This window comes from Calidris pugnax, unplaced genomic scaffold (genome assembly GCF_001431845.1).
Source record: "Calidris pugnax isolate Ruff unplaced genomic scaffold, ASM143184v1 scaffold52, whole genome shotgun sequence".
NCBI classification, from domain to species: Eukaryota; Metazoa; Chordata; class Aves; order Charadriiformes; family Scolopacidae; genus Calidris; species Calidris pugnax.
This window is the reverse complement of record NW_015090811.1, coordinates 1,562,450-1,579,503: the sequence shown is the minus strand read 5'-3', so window position 1 is coordinate 1,579,503 and position 17,054 is coordinate 1,562,450. Positions and strand designations below refer to the sequence as shown.

Genomic DNA, 17,054 nt, shown 5'->3' with positions numbered 1-17,054 from the left:
CCCTGCCTTTGGGGGCACCGTGTTTTCCTCACTGTGATATCGCGGTGGAACTGGCTGAGTTGCAGGTCCATGGTCAGGTCAGGGTTTTAGACATCCAGTGGTGCACATTGCCAGTTGAGTTACGGTGTAACAAACGTTCTTGCATGGTTTTAGTCATAGTTTTAACAATGTGCTGTAGAAACAAGAGTGCAATCTCAGCTTTCCATCTGCACGTTTCCTTTGGTTTCTGATAAGGGGAGAAGTGCAGAGTTTGCATGACTGACCTCTGGAGAGTTGGGAGTTTCATTTTCCCAGGAAAAATGGAGTTTTGCTGTGGAGCAGAGCCTCGCAGATATGGTGGAAAACAGAGGTTTGATTTGATTTGCTCTTAACTGACTGTAAATACTTTCTGAGTTCACTCCAAGCTCTCTGTCCGGTTGTTTAAACTTCGGTGAGACCTGTGACAATATGACAGAATAGTGTCAGGAGAAATTATAGCCTTGGCAGCCTTTTATCCAGTTAACAGAGCCTGATGCAATATAATTAGTGGTGAGAAATCTTTATTATTTGAAATAAGGCACCAGGAAGCCATAAAATCTGACTTTTAACCACACCACAATTAAGCTCGGCTATTGATAACAGAAATTGGAGCAAAACTGCTGAGACATGGCTGCACTTGCAAGCTTAATGTATACCAAAATCAGGGTATTTTAAACCAGATCCTCAGGTGGTGTCGTGCATGATAGCCCCACTAAAATCAAGGGAACCTTATCTTGATTTTCACACCCTTAGATGGTGATAATATTCCGCCAATATGAGAGACTAGTTTTCCTGGTTCAAATACTTAGGCTTTGGGAGTTTACGAAATCCAGACAAGAAATGCATATCTTGATAATGCTGGAAGCCCAGCTGGTGCATTGAATCCCTTTCAAGCTGCAGGACTCATGCCATTTGAATAGTGTTATGTATTTGGGACAGCTGGGGAGAAGCTATTGAAAAGTGCTGGAGCAAAATCACACAAAATCAACAGTTGAGTCCCTCTGCAATTTGGCCACTCATCCAGAGAAGTACTCTGCAGTGCTCAGGGGAGCTTGAAACAGAGTATTTTTCCAACAAGTGGGTTGAGTACATTTATTGTGATTGAAGGGGGACAAAGAAATGCTGGTCACCAGAGTTTACACAATGAGTAAAATGGCATGTAGTGAAGATTAAGGCTAAAGAACAGATGTGGGGGACCTGGTAGTGCTGGAAAAGCTCTTTCCAGTGCCTGGTCCAGATGCTTGTCACACTGCTCTGGAAACCATCGCTAACTTGGACAGGTGGTTTGGGATAAAAAAAAGGGAAAAAAGTTGTTGTTAGTGGTGTGTGGGCTTAGACAGTGTCAAAGTTAGCATGGGAAGGTGAGGGAAAGCTGTCATTTATTGGAGTTTAAGTACAATCTTGGGAATTTAAGCTTTTCTGGTGGCGGTATTTCTGCCCGAATGGACGCTGTTGTGAAACAGGGTATTTGTCCTGCCAGGTGCCAATAAGTCAGTTAGCAAACGAGGAATTCAGTCTGCTCTTGATGATATCAAGGTGAAATTTCATTATTATATTTTAAATGGAGGAAGGATGGAACCAAAATTTCTGTATGGTACTGTAGATTTAAGTGACTTGGTAGTATGAGAGGCTTTAAAATCTATCTTTCCACAATGGTACTCGCTTGCTGAGTGAATTGCACTGATGAAGATACTGTCGTAATATTCTCTAGAGAGGTCAGCTGTGTCTGGTGGCTTCAAAAGGGGAGATGTCTCAACCTGCTCAAACTGCTTGCTGGTCCCACAGGCCAAAGAAAGCATTTTGCTGTGTCCTGGCTTACTCATTTCTTCATCTCACGTGTGCCTTGCTCAGGCAGACACACAGTGGGGTTGTGGCACTGCTAATGCTTGTGTATTTATTTAATTCTCTTGAATAGATTCTCCTTGGCTACAGAGAGGATGATTAAGTTATTGTAAAATTCAATCTTTCCATTTTATCTGCATTTTTCTGAGTTTAAGATGAAACACTGAATGCACAATGGTGTTTAATTTTCAAAGATGATGAAGGAAGAATCTCTTTTCAAGAAAATATTTAGCATAAATGTATTAAAATATTTTTTTTGAAGGAAAGCTGAGCATCATCTTCAGCTCTTTTCTGATGCTAGATATATCACTGATTTTGCTATGAAAGATTTGCTCCTTTTTTGCAATTGTTAAGGATTGCTAGATAGCCTAGAGTCTTTAAGTAGAAAACTTAAAAAAAAAAACCCAAACAAAAGCCAAGCCAAAAGCCCCTGTATGCACGTTGCAAGGAAGAGTTTATAGTTACACACAAATTTGGACTGTAACTACATTTCTGGAAAGGACATTTTTATTCCCTTGCAAAAGGTTGTCATAGTTTTGGCTATTTACAGCTGTGGGATACTTCTGCCTTCCAGTTCTTGTGACTGATGTCCGTCTGGGTTGATACTAGGATTAGCCTGTAGTGGTCAGGAGAGAAGTGGAAGCTGGAGGAACCACTGCTGTTAAATTTTGCAGCCAGGCAGTTGATGATAAAGAAAAATTTGCTGTAGAAGGCTGAGGAATTTAATGGGGCCTGTTCCTGTGTTCCGCTATAGCAAGACTCCCTATAGCATCGACGCAAGAGTTTTGTCAGGGCAAGTACAACAAAACAATGTCTATTGTGTCCATTTATATACCTCAGCCATAAAACACACTCCGGGACAAAGAGAATTTGTTGTGATATAGTTGTGCTTGGGTCATGATTAGAGTGCTGTAGACCAGTATAAATGAAAAGCCATAAATTTGAATTTTATCTCATTTTGTGGGTCTAGAACCGAGCATTATCTAATCAGGTATTGGTTAGCTAAAGTACAAATCGAACAGGGGGTCACCGGACAAGGGGAAAGGTCGAGCTTTTTTGCAGTTTGTCACGGAGGTTTTAGTATTTGCCGGCAGCCCGAATATCCGAGGGGGTCGGGAGGCTGTTGCCCAGTGGTTGTTTGAAAAGGGAAAATTGACTGCTGCTTAATCAACAAAGAAAACAAGCTTTTAAGGGATGGCAGTAATTTTTTTTTTTTTTTCTTTTTAAACAAAAGCAAGGGAACACAAATTTAGTGACTTCATCGTGGTTCATGCCCTGCTATGAAAAACAACCGGGAGAGTATTTCAAAGAAAGCCTTTGACTAGGTCACTGAAGTACATGCACCTTTCTTGGACCAGCTTCTTCTGGGGTACCTCGAATATTCAAATTCAGGCCTTTTACTGCTATAGCAAACTCAGTCTCATTCATCGGTGCAATTTCTTCACAACTCTTCTTTTACCCTAAACTTTTATTATTTAACTAGGAAGGTAAAAACAGGAGCAATAAACTCTAATAAATCAAACTTGTCACAGAAGTTAAAAAATATTTTAGAGCTATATAAAGCAGCACATAATCTGTTTATAGAGCAGAGTATATTTTCGTGTTATGACAGTGAGGCTGAAAAACAACTTGGATTTGATAGAGTATGCTTGATGCTATTACTTCAAAATAGAAATTAAGGGGCTGTTTGCCTATTTGTTTACATCTCCTCTAACATTTTTCAATGTGCATCTTTGGGGAAAGCTGGACAACTTCTTCAAAATTGTTTGGGAGTAATCTATGTGTTCTATAGAGACTGGAATAGTTGCAATTTTAAGTTTCAATTCTGCACTCTAGGGCTTTCTTTTGCATTTTTTTTAAATTTAGGTTTATTTGAGATTCTGGGTTCTAGGTGTGGCATCTATCTTTATGAAAATTAAATAATGTTTCAATATGTAAAGGTGTGGGCTTTTAGAGTTGGAATCCAATGCATCTGCTCCCAAATCCAGCCAATAGCTTGGTTTTCTTGCTCTTAGCATCCAAAAACTTCCACTGTAACCAATGGCTGATTTTGCTCTATGTATCGATATTATCCCATATTTTTGGACCCTCCTTTGGAAAACCTGTGTCAGAATGTAGAAGGCAGGACCAGTCTCCTTTTATAAAAACAGAAAAAACAGTGGGATATTTTAAATAACTGGGTAGAGATTCACACATCTTAAGACTCATGTTAAGATATTCTTAATAAACAGGTGCTGAGGGAAATAATTCCTTGCAGTCAGTGAAATCCCACTGGGAGAGAGCAGCAGAGTGTCCTTTGAAAAAAAGAAAAAATGAAAGGAATGAATGTTTCATCACTGCTGAATATTTTTCTTTGTGATATTGAGTAAGAAAAACCAGGAATAGGAACATGGGTTATTCTGTTATTTGAAACGAAAAAGACGTAATTTGTGCTTTTTGATCAGTACAAGACCAAACCTGGTTTTGCAGGTAGCGTGTTCTTCCCCAGGTCAACAGATCATCCGCTTCTGGCAGCTGCGGGTGGGGGTGACATCCTTACCTTTCCTTCAAGACGTAGGTGATGTTTTATCCCATTTGGAGCTCGGCTTTGGAAGGCACAGAGCGCTCTGGCTGAGATCCAGCAAAGCACTTAGGCACGGGCTTATCATCAACAGGATTACCCAGGTGTTTGAGTTAAGCATGTGCTTAGCTGCTGTGTTGGGCTCTCCGTTAGGGACAGAGTGTTCGGTGCCACAGAGGATGGGGGGGTGAGTGTGCACGAGGGTGCTTAAGAGAACCCCTTGAAAGTTGTGTACGAAAAAGACACTACCTTGAGTGCTGCTAATGGTACCAGTCTGAATTCTTCTGTTGTTTGCAGCTGTGTGGTGAGGCTGTGACTAAGTCAGATGGTACATCAGCAACAGGAATCCTGTAGGAAGGTAGGCAGATGCTTCATGAGCTAAGTGTGGCTCTAAGAGGTGATGGCAGTCGTATACTCCAACCAGCTGTTAACACCAGCTTTCTCCCTGCTCAGAGGACAGACAGTTTATAATTACAAATGAGCAAACACCAGGTCCTTGAATAGCAAGATACGAGCAGGTGGACATGTCATTCAGTTTGAATTCAATGTATTCGACAACAAAAGGGAGCTGTTGGTCCTTTGGGTTGTTTCATGTGGATGGAAGAAGGGTAGGACATGAAGACAACACACACAGTAGCCCACTGTTGGCTTTCTCTACTGTTCCTTACTTCCACTCTTCGGTTCTCCCAATTCTTTGATCAACATGATTAATCAGAGTTTGTGAGGTCAGTGGGACGTGATGCCCTGTGTTTTGGACAAAAACCACAACCTTCCCTTTCTCAGGCAAAGCTGCTGCTCACTGGAAGGGGAGCAGGAATGATACCTGCAAAGGTCCCTCTTTGGCTCTACAGTTGAGCTATTCCCAGAAAACATTCTAAACCATGTTGATAAGGTAGCTGAGAAGCTTCAGCGGGTGCTGGAAGGGAGATGCTGCTCTCCCCTGCCCTGAGCCAGCTCTGGCACCGGGGCTGGTAAATCCATGAACCAACCCAAAGCCACTGTGCCAACAGCATCGGCTGTTGCGGGAGGCTGAGTGGGTGCTGGTGTGGCACGGCTGTGAAACCTCACATAAAAAAGGCGAGGCAGCACCTTTGTCTCAATTAAACCTGAAACGGTTTCTCTAGAATTGACTGTTCCTCCACTCATGGTGGATGCTCCACCCTGTCCTTGATCTTGAGGGAAGGAAATCGCCCATTTCATGGCACTGTCTAAAGCCACAGAAACCCCTCTGTAGGTCCGCATATGCATTACCTACAAAGCCATCGAGGTTTTAATTTAATCAGGAGGAGCATTAACTCCTGAGGGAAGCAGAGTGAAACCATAAGGGTCAAGTGGACTTAGGAGGGGGAGAAGGAAGTTTTGCCACCTGAACCTGTACCTGTTACCAGCAGAACTGGGGGGAGATTTGAGGATTTTGTATTCCCCTTCAAAATAAGGTGGTTATTATTTATTCAAATGTGACCTAGGTAGGTTTCATTTGAGTTCAGGTAACAGCACTGAATAAACTGAGAGAAAAGCTGGCATTAGAGTGTGAGATTATCAAAATCTGAAGAAAATTAATTGAGATAAGCCAGGTGTCCCTTTAAAAGACAAAAACTGTAAATTGAATACAACCATTAAGAAAGACAATATCCGAAAGAAAAATAAAGAAGATAGTAGTGAAGAGAATAATAATTGCATTTAATAGAACTGACAAACAATCATAATTCTTCCCATTAAATAAATATGTTATAAAAAAATTTATTATGAAACGCCACATTATGCAAGTCAGGATCCAAAGATGAGTTCTTTGCATTAAGTACAGTAGATGCCATTAAGGAAAACAGTCAATATGTCACTAAGCCATGGCCTGTAAAATTAAATTGATTTGGTAAATGTAAGTAAGATAGATCTGTTTGCTTTCATCATCAATTTTGAGTGGGTGAACAGGTGATGTCACCAACCTGGGAGCGATAAAGATGCAGGACCATCTGGAAAGCTTTGTGATGGATGGGCAACTGCTTTTGGATAGTGACAGTGCTGTGGTACTTTGTCACTTGGGATGCAGTACTTAATAACTTTTCAATACCATCATAATAAATTTCACTGCCTTATTAATATAGAAATGGTGAGTTATTACTGTGATGGCTATTGTAAATAACAAGAGATGCAGCTGTCAAAAGCTGATTGTTTGGGCATGTTTCTTTAAGCAACACAGTTGACTTAGGATAATCAACGTATGTCTATACCAGCAGAGTTTATTGCTCTTGTCAAGAGAAAAAGCTGCATTATTCAAAAATTATATGAAGTCCATAATAAACAAGTTTAATATATTATCAGACTTTTCCTATAAGTTTCCTAACACAGAACAATAAATCACTTTTAATAATGCCTTTCTGTGTACAATAATATCCTTATGCTGTAATAATGTCCTTTCCTAACTATTCACCAAACAGAGAACTTCTGAAAAAACAGAAAGGTATCTCTCACTCATCAGAACACTTACAAAATTAAATCTCCCTATTTCATTAAAAGGCTACTTCTGATATAAAGCTGATGGGCTGTAGCTGTGTCTTTCTTCTTTATTTTAATTGAACAGATGTAGTTAAAAGTAATCTATGACAAAGAAATACAGACAAAATTATAACCATGTGTCCCTAAATACTGGCAGGAAAGAGCATCTGTGGGTGTTTTATGAAAGCCCAGGACTGCTCCGTGACATTGCTGCTAATGTCATCGGGCTGAGGACCGGAGAGAAACAAAATGCATAGATAGTTGTTAGCAGAAGATGAATTACCAGATCAATCATTTAGCACCATTCAGAGTATTATACCATTGTTCCCTGGGAAGATAATTAAATCAATGATGTCTTTCTTATTTGTGTAAAGAGGCACAAACTTGTAAAGAATATCCAAAGCTCCTCAAACATATTATTTCTGGATTATGGTTTTTTTAAAGCCCTACTGACTTTGCCTTTCAGGGCTCTAGCTTTGTCCCTCTTTTCAATTAAATGTCTCTCCACCATTTCTATGACTGCTGAAAAGAGAGCCAGCAGTCTATTAACAGGCAATAAAGTTCAGGAAGCCTAAGACTAGTTTCTTGGGTCAGAGGTGAAAATTGCATACTAAATGAAACAAAGGTGTGTCTTGATGGCTCAACAAGCAGCGGAGAGACGAGCGTGCATGTGGGCAGGAGGAGACGGTCATCATTAAACAGAAGCAAATGAAGACAGGAGTTAGTTTATGGCAAAGTGCTTATTAACCCAAACGAACACATGCACTTCAGAGGATATAGCACTGAGGTTTGGCGTTTAAACCACCGCATGATTTAATGGTACCATTGAAATCGGGGCAGTTGGTCTAATAAAGGCATCGCTACACTTTAAAGGCAAAACAAAAAGCCCAACTCCTGCTTGCTAGAGCCGGCGGATTGCGATGCGTTCATCAGAATGGTACAAAAATATACCTGTTTGGAAGTAAAGAATAGAAAAACAATAATTGGCTAATAGGGTATTTCCACCCCAGAGAGTATTAATATGGCGTTTTATTGACGGGACAGCCCTCGTGTTTCCTGGCTGAACGGTAGGTGGCACACGCAGGAGTGAAGACATCGGTTGTCATAATCCAGCCTGATTTTGTGTGATCACCTTAATTTTGGCGCATACAATCAGCATTAATTTGGAAAAAAAAAAATACAAATGTTAAGCAGCCCTTCCTTTTAAAGCGCAGTCCTAGCATTTAGTGTGGAAAGATGTAAAAGATCCCACAAAAGGCATAACATTTCATCAGGTGAAGCCTACAGTGTAAAGGGGCTCTTGTGTATAGTGGGTTTCCCAAAGTGTTGTTCTTAGTCTTAACTTGATGAAGTGTATTGGCAACACGCGCGGGGCGGGCTTGGGTTCACTCTCAGAGTTTTAACATGCTGTGTTGGAGACCTGGTGCGTGGCTCTTCAGGGGTTCTGAGAGGAACTTTCAATGCCTTTCTATCTTCTTGAAATGGTCTCAAGTGGTAAATGGGCTTTCTAAAAGCATAACGATGGCGATATATGTATTTCAGTCAAGACTAAGTCTGAATATTCATGTTTTCTAAGAGATTTGCAGTCACAATATTTCTGTTGGTTTGCAGCAGTAGGTGTTTCAAAACCGTGGCAGTAATGTTGATTTTGTGCAAAAATGTAAATCTCTCTGGGATGGGAAAATGGAAGTTTGGGTATGGAAAAGCTTCTGCATTACTGCATTTGCAGAAAACATTCTTTAAAGTCAAAGTGTTAGCAGTCATCTAGTTATAACCTCTGCGTAAGCCAAAATTTGCATGTAAGCATGGAAAAAGTAATTTTTAGTGTTAACTGGACATCTGCCTATTTGGAATACCCACATGGGTAAGCACCTAAATGAGCAGTTAACAAGGAGGAGAGAAAGCAGTTTTCCTGTCTTCCTTGAAAGCTAAACCCAGAAATGATCCTACCAAACCCTCTGCGTCTGCAGAGGAAGATGGTGGTGATGTCCAGTACAGAAAGGGAGAGCCATGATGTTCCTGTGGAAATAGGCCTTCTCTTTTGCACAGAGGACAACTTACAATTTCCCCCCAGTTAAGAATATGAGAAGAGGCCTTTGGCCTTTATATCTTACTTGTCTGAAGGTCTGTGGTCTCAAAGTGCATGTCTCCCCACCAGCTAGCCCTAGGCAGTACAACCTTCATTTCTTCCTTCATCACTCTTCTCTTCCTTCCATAGCCAGTGCTGCTGTCCTCCACGTCATCCCAAAACCTTGCAGCCAGTTGGGATCCTCAAGTTCAGCCTCAAGAGAAACCTTGTAATTTCCTTCTGCCCAGCCTCTTTTGCATCCTTGGCCAATCCTGTCTGTCTCTGCCCCTTGTATCTCATCTCCCCGACTTTATTTTTCAGCAGGTCACTGCTATGATGATCGTCTTTACCTCCAGCATTGACCAGGTACACAGTCTGCCAACCAGGCTCTGATTGCCTTTTAGTGCTTGCATATATTTTAATTTTCTGCTTCATCCCTTCTTATCTCTGGTCTCCTCATGTCACTATATCCATGTCCCTTGGTCCATCCAAGCTCGGTCTTGGGGACACAATCTGCCCGTACCCTCCTCCATACTCTTTCCTCTGTTTGAAATGTCGCCACTTCTGCCCTTGGCAAAGCAGCTCAACCCCTACCAGTAAGGAAACTCCTCTATTTATTCTCAAAATTTGATTTTTCTCAGATCGTCTCCCAAATTTGATGGCTGGCTTTGCTGTGAAAAAGGCAACATCTCAGCTTCTGTCCTCAAATCCTGTTCCCTCCCACTCATGGAAGCGAAGCTGAATAAAACATGTGTTTTAGGCAGAAATAATGATGCCCTGTTTTCACACTAGTTTAAATAATTATTTGAAAATTACGACTTTAACAGAAGCTGCTGTGTGTGTAAAGAAACCCTCGTGGCAGGGATCCGGCTCTGTATGTGTGACTTCTTTGGCATTTGCATTTAAATACTTTTGTGCTTCTGGAGCATTTTTAAGACTTGACTATCTGCCCCCACCGCCCGTGACAACAAAGCAGGAGTAAGAGATGAAAATTCCGGTTTTCAGCCCCAGCATCACTGAATAAAATTTCGCCGGTTGCAACAGTATCGTTTCAGGTGTGATTTTTAGTGGGTTTGAGTTTGAATGGGTTTAGAATAGGTGCTTGAGCAGCTTTTGTCCCCATGCTAATGCCCCCGCAGCGGTGGGAGTCGGGAGGAGTGAAATGATGACCTGAAATAGCAGACGGCTCCAAAGAGAGCTGGATTAACGTGAAATGGGGCCCTCGTCCCATCCAGCCAGAAAACCTCCAGCCAGCCCATGCCATACCCTGTCTGAGATCCCCCCAAGAGACGGCTCCAAAGAGAGCTGGATTAACGTGAAATGGGGCCCTCGTCCCATCCAGCCAGAAAACCTCCAGCCAGCCCATGCCATACCCTGTCCGAGATCCCCCCCAAGCCCTCCCCATCAAACCCACCACCACCACCGAGCCCCTGGTTCTTCCATAGGAGAGAAATGCCCCAGTGGATCTCAAACAGGACCCTGAGCTGTGTGTCGTGCCGAACGTTAAACAGCAGAGGGATTAAACCCCAATTTGCTAGATTCTGATGGGTTTTGTATATTTTTTTTTATTATTTTAAGTGCAACAGACACATATTTGGAAAATTTGGCAGTAGCGTTCCCCCTCCTGTGATATTGCTCAGCTCTGTAGTGCTGAAGAAGAAGAAGAAAAAAAGCCTTAGTGTCGGGAATTATAAATAATTTGATGCAACAGGTTTAAGTTACCATTTTTGTGGTGAAAAGAAAAGCTTAGCATGATCCAGATTTTCCTTGGTTTCCTCCCATTCTGCTGAGAAGCAGAGGTATTCACATTTCTTTGTCTAACAGTTTTATAATGTCTTAAGAGATTAACAGTGAGCATGAATGAGGGGCTGAGGATTAGACGACAAAAAGCCCGGGCCGTCCACTACCTTGTTTGCACATTTTACATTTTTCAGCATTGCCGAGTGAGTATAGAAACTAAGGAAAGATAATAAGGACCAGAGTCCCAAAAGTGTTTAGTGATTCAAAAAAATTCAGATGCCATGTCAGAACTGACAGAATGATGGAGCATTATGTGGCAGGACCCACTTTTTTGTCTTAGGGTAAGCTCTCGCCCTGAGTGAATGCAGATGTTATCGCAGGATCCCAGACAGACAGTCAGTGAAATGTGACAAGCTGTCAGCAAAGTTACACTACGTTGAGTTTGCTAAAATATCCCAAAGCTTTATACATGGCTTTTTTTTTTTAATATATATATATATAAAACTCTTAGTTCAATCAATTGAGGGGGGAAAAAAAAATACAGTAACCTTTCCAGTCGGGAATCCTTTGAATGGTTCAGACACGGCTGTAAAAGATTTTTTTAATTTTTTTTTTAAGAGTGGGGGAAAATTATCATTTGAAATATTTTGAAGGTTATGTTGGCATCAGTAAAATTTCTGAAAGCAAAGCGCGTGCATGGTGAGGCTGTTAACCACATGTCATAGCGTGTCAGTCATTCCCCCAATGATTTGGGTATTTACCCCTGTGAAATGCTTAGTCAAATCAGTAATAGCAGCCAGCAGAAGTGGATCCTACCAGTGCTCAGCTTTCTCTTTAGCGGGGTACCAGCTTCAAAAGAGGGGGGTTATAAGCAATTATCATTTCTTCCTTTACTGTTTTTTTTTTTTTGGGTGATTTTTGTTTTGTTTTGTTTTTTAACCTCAGAAAGAAATGCGTCTGAGTTGGTAAAATTGCAAACTGAATGGCAAAAGGGATGTAAAGTGAACTGGGTAAAACACGCTCAGAAAATCAAAATATAAGTCCAGCCAAATCGATGCAAATGAGCTGAATTCAGATGCTCTGAAGTCATAGTGAGGCTCAGAAAGTGACTTTTGTTTTGAATTTTGGGTACGCGAGAGATATTTGATTTGTAAATATTGTAACAAGATATAAGCTTTTTAAAATTTTGAGTAGAAAAAGAAGGGCCCCGTTCTGTGTAATCTTAAATATTTAAGTCTCAAGGAATCTGCAGTGAAGTTATGTTATTTATATGCCAGTACGCTCTTAGGACTGTGCTTAGTATTTTCTTGCTTTAATACTTAATTACTTAGAAAATATAAATATATACTGGGAAACATGAATATTTTTACACATGCAACTGATTTTCACTTTTGAATTAAGACTGCGTCACGTTCAAGTTTTTACATAATTAGAGAACAGGGAGCCTAAAATCCTGATGTTTTCAATCTATTTCACAAGTTTATTTTAAAGGTTTATTTCCTTACGCAGGCAAGTAGATTTTGATTTGAAAATGCCAAAGTAAATTGCATATCTGTTTTGTAAGTAATTATATATATCATTCACAGGAACCTCTTTAATAGACTGTGTTCTAGTCTTATTACTGTTAGCTTAAACCTAAATTTAATGAGAAGGCAGCTTATAGTGGCACAAACTAATATATTTTGCTAGAATACGAGTTGCAGCACATTCATTCTCTTCTAAGCAGAGCAGAACAATGCATGTGATTTATAATCAATTTAGGTCTCCTTTTGAATAAGATGATCTTGCGTTATTTGTTTCCATATAGTGAAAATATTAATTTACTTCTAGAAGCAGGGGAGGAAGGGAAACATACCCAGCCACAATTTAGAGTAATTTGTGTTATAACAAAATGTATTACCAGACAACCCAACAACCTTCCCTGATTCTGAAAAATGGGATGCAAAGACGCTTCGGAGATAACATCTCGCACTGTGTTTTTGCAAAAAAAAAACCCAACAACCCTCTGAAGTAAACAATCCCACTAAATTATGCATATAGAGGAAATGATTGAGAATATGTTTAGCTGGTAATCGCACTCATGCCGAAGTTTTAAATTTCATCTGTCTGCTCAGATCTATTGTGATCCATTAAGTGGCTTCCTTTTTTTCCGACAAATTGAATGCTGCAACTGCAAGGAGCTCTTTTGTTCTTTTAATTCAGTCAGCATGGAAATGATTTTCTCATTTCAGGCCCTTTTCTGTCCTCTCTTCATTGTGTCAATAAAATAGAGTTGTGCAGAGCTGCTCTAATCAGCTTAGAGTGCTAATTCATTGCACTGGGATGCTATCGGGGTCCGGCTACAGGTGGGCACTATAAGGGGTCAGTCTCCAGGGGAGTCTAATTGTGTCTCTCTTGGGTCTTGTTTGCAGAATAACTGAAATCTCAAACCCTGGCTTAAGAAAGGAAGGGAAAAGGCACAAACACAGCCGTGTAGGAGCAGGCATGTATAGGTCTCTAGATGCACCGCTCGGTCTCGAAGTTGTTCCCATTTTGATGCTGTTTGGGGAAGGGAATGCTTCAGTTTGGTGTCAAAAGATTATTAAGAAACATTACAGATTGTTTGTTTTTAAAAATGAAATTAGAATTTGGGCATTTTGAGAAATAGGTGTGCAAGAGGGAAATGGATGCTGTGGTGTTGGTGAAGCATTTCGGAGGAGGCTGGCCTTTAAATTTTTTGAGGCTTTCAGAACTAATAAAAACCCAAGAAAATGCATTATTTGGATAGCAAACCCTCTTTGCATGTGCCAGTGGTGGTCTTTAGCAAGCTTTTCGCCAGGAGACAAGGATATGGTGAGGTAAAGGAGTCTGCTGGGTGCTGAGGAGCCCAGGAGATCCTCAGGCAAGTGAGGCAGGGAGCCCCACTGGCCCCAGTCTCATCACAGTGCCTAACCCCGTGGCAGCCCTCCTCCTGGCATGGAGCAGCTGTACCAACGCTGAGAGGTGATACTTTCTGCTAGAGATTTTGGGTCTTACCTTGGGTTATCTCAGAGAATTGCTGGACAAAGATCAAGAGAGGAGGAGCGCAAGGGGAATGGAAACCTCATGTTCACCTTCTGACCCAATATTGTAGACTAGGATCATAGAATTGTCTAGGTTGGAAGGGATCTTTAAGATTGGTGAGTCCAACCATTAACCTAACACTGCCAAAGCCACCATGTCCCTCAGAACCACCTCTACCCATCTTTTAAATACCTCCAGGGCTGGTGATTCAACAACTTCCCCGGGCAGCCTGTTCCCAGTGTTTGATAACCCTTTTGGTGAAAATTTTTTTTTCCTAATGTTGTGTAGTTTGGCACCAGAACGGTTCTTGCCACAAGAGGGACAGAGTTCAAGCTTTGTTGTTGTGTTTTGCTTTGGGTGTTTTTTTTTTTAATAGGTGAGTGTATGTTTGCCACCAACCACAAAGGAAAAAACACAAAAACTAAGAGAAGAGGTGGTGATGGGGAGGGATAGGGGACTCCTGGTGATGTCTTCTGTCTCCTGCCACCTTGTCCCGGGGTGGGAGGTGTGGGAGTTCTTGCCTCTGCAACCGTGGCACCTCTTCCATCAGGGACTGTGCAGCAAGAGCCCAAATTTCCCAGACAGATGAGATAGATGTGACCCCCCCCCAATGTTAGAGCACACACAGGTCTGCTCCCAGCACTCGCTCTGCAAGCCGGCAGAGATGGGCATAAACAAAATAAATTACAGGGCTCCTACCCCAAAATTTCTCCGCATGTTAAAGGTTGCAGAGCAGCCCTGGCACGCTTCCTCACTGGGGAGGAAGGGCACAGATTGTTACAAGAGCAGCCAGACTCTGCAGGGAAAAAAAAAAACCAAAAAACAAACAGTGAAAGTGGTAAAGAAAATTGAGCAACTCGCACCATGTCCCTCAGAACCACCTCTACCCATTTCTCTGCATGTTAAAGGTGGCAGAGCAGCCCTGGCACACTTCCTCACCGGGGAGGAAGGGCACGGATTGTTACAGAGCAGCCAGACTCTGCAGGAAAAAAAAAAAAAGCAGCGAAAGTGGTAAAGAAAATTGAACAACTCATAAATTTCCTAAACAATATGGAAAAATGTAAAAGAAACTTTAATTGGACAGCATTTTGTTTTTAAATTAGCATGAAGGCTTTCCCAGAGAATGCGTTTCTCATGCCCACAATTGCTCATGCAAAAATTGAGCCCTTTTTGGGCTTTTAAACTTTTAAGGACTTTTAAAATCCTTAAAGGACTTTTAAAATCTATCCTGAGGAAAATATACTGGGTCCTTCCCAGCCTCTGTTATCCTCGAGCAACTGGGGTTCTCAGTTGCTTTATGTGTAGGAGAAGTGGAGGGGGCAGGGGCAGCTCCTCTCCTGGAGCACAGGGGGTTTGGGGAACGGGGATGTGACAAAGTCTCCTAAAAGCTGGTGCCTTTTCTGCAGAGAATCCAGACAGGATTTCAGGGCAACGAGGGCATCAAAGCCTCATCCTTAGGTAATTCCATGGCTGTGGTTCTCTTGCCCTCCAAAGTGAGCCGTGCTGAATTTGGGCAGGACTGTTCCCCGTCGGTGGATTTTTCTACAGGAGCTGTCAGTCTATTGTGGTTTTGTGGCAGAGCCGCCACCATGAAAATTAATTAACATACCTGAAGACACCCCTGAGCAGGAAATCATAGTGCTGCTCTGTGATTCAAGGGTGAATAGGATCTCTCTATTATCAAAAACTCCATCAGGGAAGAGGAAATTAAGTTCCTAATTAGACAGTGTCTAAAGGAAGAAGTGAGGCATTGAAGAGATGAAGAAAATTGAGAGGTAGCTGATGCACGTATCAGGCTAATGATAGAAAAGGAAATAGTAGAGCTTGAAAGGTCACTGACCTTATTAGACTAGGAGAAAAGTAGTAGATCTTCAAAAGATTTCACCTATGATAGGTTGACAATGTGTGAAGTTCTCTAGATGGTCAGAGAGGAAAGACAGCCCAGAAAGAGCATGGGAACAAATTAGGTAGATTACAGTGAACTGCATAAATGCAGCATGAAAAGCGTATTTAGAAAAGAGAGGAATTCAAAGTAGACGCAGCCAGAAATGTTTCATTATTTGACGAGATCTCTTTTCAGTAAAAGCCCAGGATTTTCTTTCCCACTTAGTCATTTTATTTTTTTTACTATCAATTAAACTCAATAATGATCCCACACTGCATCTACCATTTCCCTGGTGAAGTATTAACTTTCTGCTATGCTGAAATATTTCAGTGGTAGCCAATTCTGAATATTAACTTCAGCAAGATGAAGATAGGGCTGCTAATAATAGCTTCAACGTTAGTTTTTGAATATAAGAAACACATTCTGGGTCACCTAGCGAAAGCATTGCAGTTCCCTTAGTGGCAAGAGACTTTAACCTTGGAATACCAAACCTGGCCAGCTGCAAGACTTTTAAAGGCTGTTACAGGCTATTTTCTCAGTAGGTAAAAAAACTCCCTGGCTCTTGAAAAGAGATATTACAAGAAACAAGTCTATAGCAAGTCAAATGAAATGCCCCTAAAGCCCACCTCCTCCCAGCCTCTCCTCCTGCGGCAGTTTCGTGCCGTACGTAGGTGATTTCTCAGAGCCAGCAAGGCCTGATTAAAATCCTCCCTGCTGGTTCACGTACAAGCACGGGTTTGAGTTTAGAGGTAGAGCAGTTTCTCTGTTTTTCTGGTAAATGCTCACGTTCCCTTGTTCTGACTGTTGGTAGGAAAAGAGGGAGAAGGAATGCAAAGAAGAAAGAAGAGGAAATTAAAAATACACCATTGCATATTTTTCATGCAATAGGACCAGTCCGTTTACAAGATGACATAACAGCACTTTTTCAATCAAAATAAATGAGGACAAATTCTTTCCTAGTAAAAAATAGATGTAGCACCAACTTTACTTTAGTGATGATCTACTCCGAGAATACCATTATAAACCCAATGTAAAGACAGACCATAAAAAAGCCTACTTTTTTTCTTTTTCTTTCAGGAAGTTTAATGGCTTTTTTTTTTAAATGCTATGAATAATAAATACTATTGTATTCTGAACTTTAAAAACTCTTTGTGGACAAACACTACCATGTGGCATTTGACAAACAAGGCAGAAGATGTTTTTTGAGTCTATCTAGAAGAGCTAACACTTTCCCATGGTCAGAAAGAAAACAAACACAATAAGCTTAATATATTTTTCTCATCTTGTGATCCCATCCTGGAGCAGAACCACATTGTGGGACTCGGAAGCACTGCTTGAGCTCCTTGTCAGAAGAGCAGCCCACCCCTTGGTCCCTAGGAGGGCTCCTCAGAAAGGCATTACGGGTG

The 17,054-nt window shown here is 41.3% G+C and overlaps 1 protein-coding gene across 1 annotated transcript in view; it reads left to right on the top strand.

The window, feature by feature from the left end:
* Positions 1 to 17,054, top strand: part of MECOM (MDS1 and EVI1 complex locus) — a 401,603-nt gene that overhangs the window by 167,288 nt on the left and 217,261 nt on the right. The gene's annotated exons all lie outside the window — the stretch shown is intronic.